The sequence below is a fragment of the Ixodes scapularis genome, unplaced genomic scaffold (genome assembly GCF_016920785.2).
Source record: "Ixodes scapularis isolate PalLabHiFi unplaced genomic scaffold, ASM1692078v2 PGA_scaffold5__190_contigs__length_132052651, whole genome shotgun sequence".
In the NCBI taxonomy this organism is placed as follows: Eukaryota; Metazoa; Arthropoda; class Arachnida; order Ixodida; family Ixodidae; genus Ixodes; species Ixodes scapularis.
The window spans coordinates 23,449,999-23,459,426 of NW_024609880.1; the positions used below are offsets into that span (position 1 = coordinate 23,449,999).

Consider the following 9,428-nt stretch of genomic DNA (forward strand, 5'->3'; position numbering starts at 1 on the left):
TTGTTTTATAAAATTTTGTTAAAAACACATTAGGGAATGTTAAATTATTTAAGAAAATGTTTCGTTACATGTAAGATAAAACTCAATTGTAAGCTAGCCCTGCCGTATCGGGCGTATAGTGTGTAATCGTATTGAATATTGAGAAAAATATTGAAAAGAAAATAGCTTTTTACCATTTTTTACGTGAATTAGTTAAATATTGATCAGCAAGATGGTTACTATAGGATAACAGGTACAGGACATAAATTTGCCATATTTATAAGCCCACTATCGCAGGAGAGACAATAGAAATTCAGGTTGAAAAGAAACGCGACAGCAAAAACAGTATCATACATTGAATGCAATCATGTTGGTGCTTATTGTTTTCTTGATTTTGAAATTCTTGTCACTATCATGGGTCCCTACATTTAACATTTATACTCAACAACGTTAGGTAGCAATGTTATTCGAGTTGTTGGGAAGCTGACAATAATAATATTTTTAATTTAAACATGCTTGAGCCAATGTATCACAATGTGCTGAAAAATATATCTGTAGAATTGTCTCATCCACCATATGAATCTAAGATGATCTCCCCCACAAATATATTTCAGTGTTGTAATGGAGGTTAATAAATTACCTATACTTCAGCTCCTAACATAACTTATTCACACCTTACCGCTTTATCAAATTGCCTTCATTTGCTTTCCCCCGTACAGCAACAAAGCTGATGGAAACAGTGAAAGGCACCATTGGTATGACTCATCGTTTTACGCGTCATGTATTTATGTCCGTCCACCGTTTACCCTTCTTACACGTGTTATACTAATACCACAATCGTGAGGGAGAACATCTATGGCGATAATTTATACAAACAAGCCGTTACAGCAGGGGGTTCCAGTATGGTTATAATCATCTGCTAAATAAAGACTCCACCTTAATTTTCCTCATGACCTGGTGTGCCAAAGCCAGTTTTAGAAAATCATCCCTCAACCTACTATTTAAGAAACAGGTAATGAAATGGGCAATCTATGCATGTAACGTGAAAATTCGAAAAGTAGATTTTTTTTTTCCAAATTATGAATGACAGTGTTACAATGATACACATATATTACATTCACAATTTTTCACCCGAAAGCCTATAAACGGGCTGTACTTCTCAGATGCTTCGATACAAAACACATGAAAATTCGAATGTTTCGCTTGTTTTTTATAATGCCCATAATGTGCGCATTCAATTTCGATGAAAGAAAAACAACGAATCCCACACATTTTATGTCCGGCTTTGTAAGGGCCACCGGCATCATTTTGGTACGTCGAGCATGGTCATGCTCAGCACGTCGCTGCTCCTGTTCAGAAGCAGCGACGTGCTGAGCATGCTCCTCTTCAGCCCGCTCTTTCCTTGTGCGGGGTATAGTGAAGGCTGCATACGCACACAGTGAGAGCTTGATCTCTTGACCCACGCGTTTAAGTGATAAGCATTGGAGGAGCGTACGTGTGCCCAAATCTCCCGTGCAAGCTCATTCGTTTTAAAGGGACGACTGGAAATTTTCAGGAGGTGACATAAAGAATGCCACCGAGTTTAATATATAAGTATGGACTAACTGTCGAACCAAACAAAAAAAATTTCTTTGCAATGTTACTGTGCCCAGTATAATGTCTTTTGCAGCAAAATGTTTTACCTAACTACCTTCATTGCATACCAAACTGCTTGTTACTATCAGTTCTAATGCACGAATATTTTTCTGCTTTGCAGGAAATGTCAATGTGGGAAAAAGCGATCTCGGTCAGTAATTCATATCAGAGTTTTAGCACTCAGAAATAGTTTCCACCTTAACTTCACCAAGATCCTTTCATCGACACACTTCCCTTCTCTTCACAACCTTGTGAAAATTGATCGTGTTCTGAATAAGTCTAAATTACGACAAAAAACAATACTGTTTTGACATGGCAGCAGAGAACTCCTCATACTCATTTTATTTTGAAGCCCATAAACCTTCAACTCATAAAGATCAAACATTCACGGCACTATACAATCTAATCAATCGGCATGCACCATGTCGCACTATAAATATACACACTGAAGTTATGCTTAGCAACGTACTACCGTACAGGGCAAAAAAATCTATATGAAAGTTAGGCTGAACCCCAGACTAATTGCTACACTTTATTAGGCTATTTCTGTTTATGGGCTCAAGCTGCATGAGAAACAAATGTGGGAAACTTAATGAGCTAACAGAAAAAAAAACGTTTTGTAGGTGACCGAATATAAACGATGGAAATGTCGCCGCTGCAGGTTTATATCTCTGCTCATACATCAACTAAATTTTTTTATTAACCTGCAAAAAAAAAAGCACACCTTACACGAAAAACATAAGGAATGGCATCCCAATAAATGAGATTAATACATGCACTTGTAAATTGCCGCAAGTTAGTAAGCCATAAAGTTGTGCTACTGTCTCTCCTGTAAACGGCAAAGTTAACTGTCATAACCTGAGACGAAAGTCTTTAACTTGAAAATTAAGATTTTTATGTTTTGTTATATAAAGGGGGTACTCCGGAATTTTCTTATAGTCTGAGATTTGCCTGAAAATGTAATAAACACAGCGACAAACATTGCTGAAATTGTAGCCTAAATTTTGGGTGGAAAATCTTTTTTTTCGAAGTTAATATTTAACAATGTTGGTCCTCAGCCTGTTTTTCAAAGTGAAAATCGCTACTTGCTGCAATAAGAAAGTCACGTCAGCGGAATTCAGGTGTTTATGCCTTTGCGGAACAGCGGAACAAATACCGAGCATTTGTTCCGTGCTTGCAGCAGGGAACAAATGCTCGGCATCGTACATTTTTAGACAGCCCACGTGACCTGAAATTATGCTTTCAACAGATATCACGGCAATGAAAAGCGCGGGTATATTTCAATGTTGGTTTTGGTATCAATCACACTTATTCATTTCACTGTAACTATTTCGCGATACTAAATAGCACGCAGGAAAGATAAAGGCCAGTGATTCCGAAGATTTCGTTAGTTCAGGTAGCTCAAATAATCGTTGGAAAACCACTTTAGCGATATGTGTAATGATTTATAAAGAAGAGATAAAAAGGCCAATTAGGTATTTCGATCCATTATATTTGCGCAGTTTAAGATGACTGTTTTTAATCACTCATATTTTGTCATCATTAAAATATCTTTCAGAGTCCCCAAATCTTGTTCAAGTCAACATTTAATAAAAAAGTGGCATAAAGCCTTCTCATCGAGTATTTCCTGACTGTCATTTCCCAGGCGTTAAAAGCATTTATAAATGCTTTTAACGCCCTGCGCAAGCACAGTGAAAGTTTGTGAAAGTTTTGCTTGGTGTGAAATAAATATAAATATTTTTTTCGCACGAAGCAAAACTTTCACGAATATGTTCTCTAAACGATTTCAACACCTTGAGCTGGTTAACATAAATTACTTGAAATGAAACGGAGATAAAAATCGAGAATATGTATATTATATTTGTGTAGTTACAAATTGCAACAATTATCTTTTTCTTTTTAATCACAGAGGTCCTTTACAATCAGCTGAGCGAAATCGTTGCCAACGGTAAGCGACGTGTTATCAAACCTCGTGGGTTTTGTATGCGGTAAGTTCGGTCATTTTGGGTAAAACTAAGTTACAACGAAATATCATACCTCACAGAACACTGATTACAGCGCAACTGGAGCAGTTTTGTTATTGAGAAAAAATATTTAAATCGGCTTTACTGGGCCCCCGGTATTACGAATATCAAAATTTTTTTCAGATTGATGCGCCAAGATAGCCACAAATGCGCTTTCAAAATAGCGCGGAATCCCCTCCTTTCCGTCACGTTCGGTGCAAGGGGGAACCATCACGTATTATACAGAAATCCCAAAAGTTAGGGTAAAGCTCGCTTTCTACGAGCTTTACCCTAGCAGGCAAAATGGCTGCCTGCGTTGCCTCCGAAGCGGCACACGCAAGGCAGACGAATCTTCTGCGAACGACGTAACACAAAGCGTTTTTTTGTCGCGTCTGTAGATTTGTTTGGGTCAAAAAGTCACGGATGTAAAAATACGTCAGAAATCACCACTAACTCGTTCTTATTCAAAACCATATTCAGCGTGAGCGTCCGCTTCATCATTGTCTCAATTTTAAATTACTAAAATTTAGTATCCTCAGTTAAGTATGACATATTAAGCCGCATTTTTTTTTTACAGCTTAATGCCCCTAAGCTTGCGAACTGTCCACACTTTAGAAAAAAAGTGATGCATTCATTGACAGTAATCTGCAAAAGAGAGTTCTTTTTTCTTTTAGCTTTACTTTGTCATTTTGACATAGACCACAAAGCAGACAATGGCTGAGCATGGTTAAAATTGCGAGCAAATAGAAAGGAACAGAGGAGATAGAAGAGACAACTGTCTTCTCTGTTTACTTTTATATGCGCGCTATTTTAACCATATTCAATCATTACCAACTCGTTCAAAAATGTAGCCTTTTTTTATAATAATTTAGCAATCTCAAAAGTCTCTAAAGCACAGAAGGATCATTGCGTTCAATTAAAATTTACTTCTTCAAACTGTTTTTTTCGGACCGCAGGTTCGCCTTCCAGAGGAGATGAAGGGAATTCGCCAGGCGAACTCGCAGACCCCAAGCCATAAATGGGACCAAGAGGGCTTCTCCCGGAGATCGCTGTAAGACCTTTCAAAGATGCAGTGGCCCGTTACAGCACGGCGTGTCCACGCCTCGGGGTGCTCTAATGCGAAATAAACTTTGAAACAAAACCTTTTAAAATCCACTTTTTTCTTTTGCACAACTTTATTTGAAACAACTAACATAACATACATATTGTTGGTTCGCAGATTCGTCCTACGCCGTTTCCTAGATTTTAAAGATTGAGACAAAGGCACTTGAAGGAAGTTGTTCGTGCGTACCATTACGGTCAACGGTGGTCGTCCTAGTCATCCTATTATAAATGACGGCACGTTGAAAACACACAAATAAGACTGCAAGAATGACAACAAGAAGTATGTAAACTCTTGTAGTTTTTTTTTATATCTGAAGATACTATTAATCGATGTAAAAATGTGCTCTACGACATCATATCTCTCTCTCAGGAAGTGGCCGATCATGCGACCAAAGTCATGATCTATGTATCTAGAGAGGCGCATGCGACCGATTGAGAATTTACTTTTGTGAATTATTTTGTCTGCTGCTGTACACTAGCCCGAAACACAAAATAAAAACCTTCAAGTGATCGACGTCTTCGTAAGCGTCTGCTTATCATACCTCCCATGCAAACACCTAAAATTTGTGTAAAAAATGTTACCTTCGTATGTAAATTACCGCATGCATGGACGAGTTGGCAACGCGCGCGGCTGCCACACGGCGGAACGGGGTTCGAACAACGCTAAGCCTGGATCTTCTTTTTTTTTTTTTCATATATACATGTTTTTCTTGTTAGTTTCTTAAAGTTCCAACCCATTACTTTATTGCTCGCTCTGCTTCAGAACATTCCTGAATGTACCGCGTGTATAAGAGCAGCGGCAACACGCTGCTCCGGTCAGTCACCCTTTCGTCCCCGACGCAAGGTATTGGTTCCTTTCCCTTCAGTATGTAGGCTCAAGCTCGCCTCCATAAATGTATTTTTAGTTTTTCATTTGCCTAATGTTTTCAATTCGTGACAATATCTTCTTTGTGCTAAGTACTTCATGTGGCTTATTTTCGAGTTTGGAAAAAGCACGTAAAATGACAAAAACCAGCAATATACGTAAGCAAGGCGCACTGCCAAATGTAGCGTAATTAGAAAAACTGTATAAGAAATGTCGTTTAAATCTGGCTCCTTAATACAAATGACTTTTAGTATATTCGCCACGATATATCCGATAGGACTACTGACATCTCACTGTCCTTGTACAGTATCCAAATATATAAAACACCCACTCGACGGGGCAGTCTCAGGCGCTTGTGCTGAATACGCCTTGGACAGGCTCAGATTCATCAGTGTGAGGAAAGAAATGAAATTTTATTCTCCCTTTAAATACAGTGTTCTTTGTCAGAGTATGCTGAGAGTCGTCGCTTAAGCTGTCTACGCGAATGGGTCTTTTATGTTGTGGGAAACTGCACGTTATGCCTGCAGGGACTTTTGAGGGAAGCTTTCAAGCCTGTACAAACCATGGCATTTTGGCTGTCTTAGAATGCACAGACGTTATTACAGAACGCTTTCTTTAGATCGTGTCTCGTGCGACCAGCAGATATGGTCATTCACAAGTCTTAGTTTGAGGTTCCAGGAGTGCATCTGCCTTTCAGAAACTGTTATACCGCAAGCGCTTAAGCTCAAAAACTTCCATCTCAGTGATGACGTGACATAAAGAAATGTATACTGCTAGGCTGACAATTAAAAAATCGTCCACATACCCACATATTTTAGATACGCCATAACTTCTTAGCAAGTTGGAGAATAACAATCAAGTTGATTTACATCTTGACTTATATCATGATTTTAATCACCTTGTTTTCGCTGTGGTGATTTAAATCAGGCACGTATATCATAATCTCTCTCTCTCTCTCTCTCTATATATATATATATATATATACTTCCTTTTTTCCCTTTTGATATTTTTTTAATATTTCTCATTTGTACATACACTTCAATAAACATTCATAAAAAGAAAAATTAGAGCTCTTTGATGATCAGAAGTCAGATGTCGGGGTACCAAAAATCCTGTTTTATGCTCAATCAACGGTGGAAACAATTATATTAGACCTATTTAAGCCCAATTGATTCACAGTGACAACGTCTTGGAGAACACGTTTTGTCTCTGTAAGCGATGGAGGTGATCAATGAAGCTGTAATATCCCTTAGCAAAAAGAGACCGTACTTCAAACGAAGTTGAAATATATTGAATACGAATATTCATTTTGTATTTATTCTGTATTATTTTGGCCGCACTCGAAATACGCGCGTAAGGTATTCAAAATACATTATAAATATGTATCAAAAAATATTTTAGATATACCAAAACTATTATCCCTTCACACTCAAGATGCCATTTGTGCATTAAAAACCGGTTGCACAATTTTTTTTTATTTTCGATTTTGTCAGCAAATGGTGTCCCTGTGGTATTTGAAGGCACTACTAAATACATCTCACAAAGCTACATTAGAAACGAACACAAACACAAACACCATGACGCACTAAACAGCTCATTCACAGTCCCGTTGACTGCTCTAGAGCCTTATATAGCCTACATATTGAAGGTAATCATTTTTTCGGTGACCACCTCTGCGCTTATTAAGGTTCCAAGTATTCGATCTTCTTCTCGGGAGTCTGTCAAAGGGGAAACAGTGTTTTGAAGTTCGTGGACGATATCTCTTACTAAAAAGCATTGGTACAGCTAATAACAATTCGGCGCAGTCCCTAAAACAATATCCACACAAACGGCTCATAAAATACATGTTATTGCTCCTCTGGGTAGCACCACTCAGGACAAAGCGAATCAAGGCAGTTTCTTCACTTTAAAATACTGTAAACGACTTTATTTTCGTGAGGACCTAATTCTCGCAAAGTTCGCGAATCGCCTACAATTCCGAAAAATAGGTCCCGTGAACAATTCCGGCAAAATGTAAAAACATTAAAATCTATATTTCGATCCCAGCGCGTCGCGAAAATTAGAATTTGCGAATTATTCCAAAACTCCAACTTTGACCTGAATTGCGAAATATTGAGCCCGCGAAAAATAAGTATTTTACAGTAGTTATTTTGCCTTTCCTTTTTAGTAGTAGTCTATTTAATATGGTAGTTAATGTCACTATATTAAAGTCACTATTCACATCACGTACAATGGTGAGTATACACGTTCGTGAACTAACATTGTGCTAACAAAACCACGCCAAACGTACCTGTTCACAGCACCTGCTGAAGCTTTCCAGCATCAGCAAATGTTGTGGTTGTAGTTCCCGAACCCCGTATGTGATTGGTGTGCAAGGAACTGATCAGGTGTGTTCTTGATAGAAAAAAAGGAAACAATAACATAAACTGGGCTGATTTATCAGTGCGATGCTGCGCAATTCAGTTGACAAACTAATCAAATGTTGTATTTAGGCGCTTCAGTGTACTCCATATCTGCTTGAAGTGAACTTCTAGAAGGGAAGCTTTTCAATATTTTGGTAGTTTAAGTCAAATTACCAAAGCATTGCAGTCAAAAGGTACTTAAAGTATAACACAACAGTATTTACGATTTTCAGGTATTTTAAGAGTATTCTGCACGTATTTTTGATTGCTCCATTTTTTTTAGGGTTAAAGTATATTTTGCATGAATTAAATAAATATTTCAAGAAATATATGTGAAAGGTATTTTGTTCCTATTCATTTAGTATTTACATATTTCAAAACGCATGAAGGGAACTTCAAATGTATTTTAAGTAAAGGTATTTTAAAATGATTTTTAGAAGTATATTTTAGTACTAAGTACAAAAAAAAAGAAGTTTATATTTTCGGTCTATTTTTCGTGTACTTACAATTATGAACTGTATTTCAAATACACTCAAATTAGAATCTGGTATATTTCAAACGTATTAGTTTCCGCTAAGGGATACTATATGCACAGCTCCGTATGTATACAATGTTACGGCTTTAGTCAACCCTTCCATTGCTTACATAGATGCAAAATGGTATCAAAGACGCTCTTGCCCTAAGAAACGATCGGGCCTTAATTAGACAATTACAGAGTTTTCTGCCATTTTTAGAGGCCTAGAACTGGATTTTTTCAGCGCCTAACGTCCCTCCGATTGAGCAAGGCGCAAAGTTCCCCCGTAAGAAAAACAAATAAGACGGTCGCGCTTTTTCCAATTTGATTGGAACCAGTTTGATTGGAAGCCAAGGAAAACGCGAAAGGAAGAAACTAGCAAAATGAGAAGCGAAAGCAAGAATATGTGTGCAAACGCACGCACTAGCGCGCACGCAGACACACGCGCCCACCTGCGCACACCCACACTCTGACACAGACACACACAAACACGAACTCACGTACACACTACTGTAGCGTGGTACACGCAGCAGTAGGCAGGAAATATTAATTGTCGTCGGCTAACCCGTAAACTAAGCTCATGTTCAATGACCCCATTTTCCTTTTGTTGCTTTGAACTTTCGGATTAAAGGCAATGACTAACGCTCCCCCCTCCTCCTCCTTTGCCCGAAACTGACGGGAAACAGCTCGGAGTGAGGTCATTGACCTCTTGGGAGTCGCGTAAGCGGGTCGGGTCGAAACCGTTCCCCAGCAATTACACGCTTCCCTGGGGAACCGGGGAATCGCGGAATCAAGGAATCGAGGAAGCTTCACCATGAGAGATACGTGGCGGCATGGGAAAGCCGGTTCTCGCATGCATTGCTGCCGTAAACTTACTTCGATCTCGCGAAGATTTAGTGTGACATTACCCCAAACCTACCGTATTT

General features: G+C 38.5%; 1 long non-coding RNA gene across 1 annotated transcript; it reads left to right on the forward strand.

Moving 5' to 3' along the window:
* The first annotated feature begins 1,735 nt into the window (after positions 1-1,735).
* Positions 1,736-4,706, forward strand: LOC121838249. Its single transcript, XR_006078428.1, has 3 exons — positions 1,736-1,765; positions 3,524-3,562; positions 4,574-4,706. It is a non-coding gene; the product is annotated as an uncharacterized LOC121838249 (long non-coding RNA).
* The last annotated feature ends 4,722 nt before the right edge of the window (positions 4,707-9,428 follow it).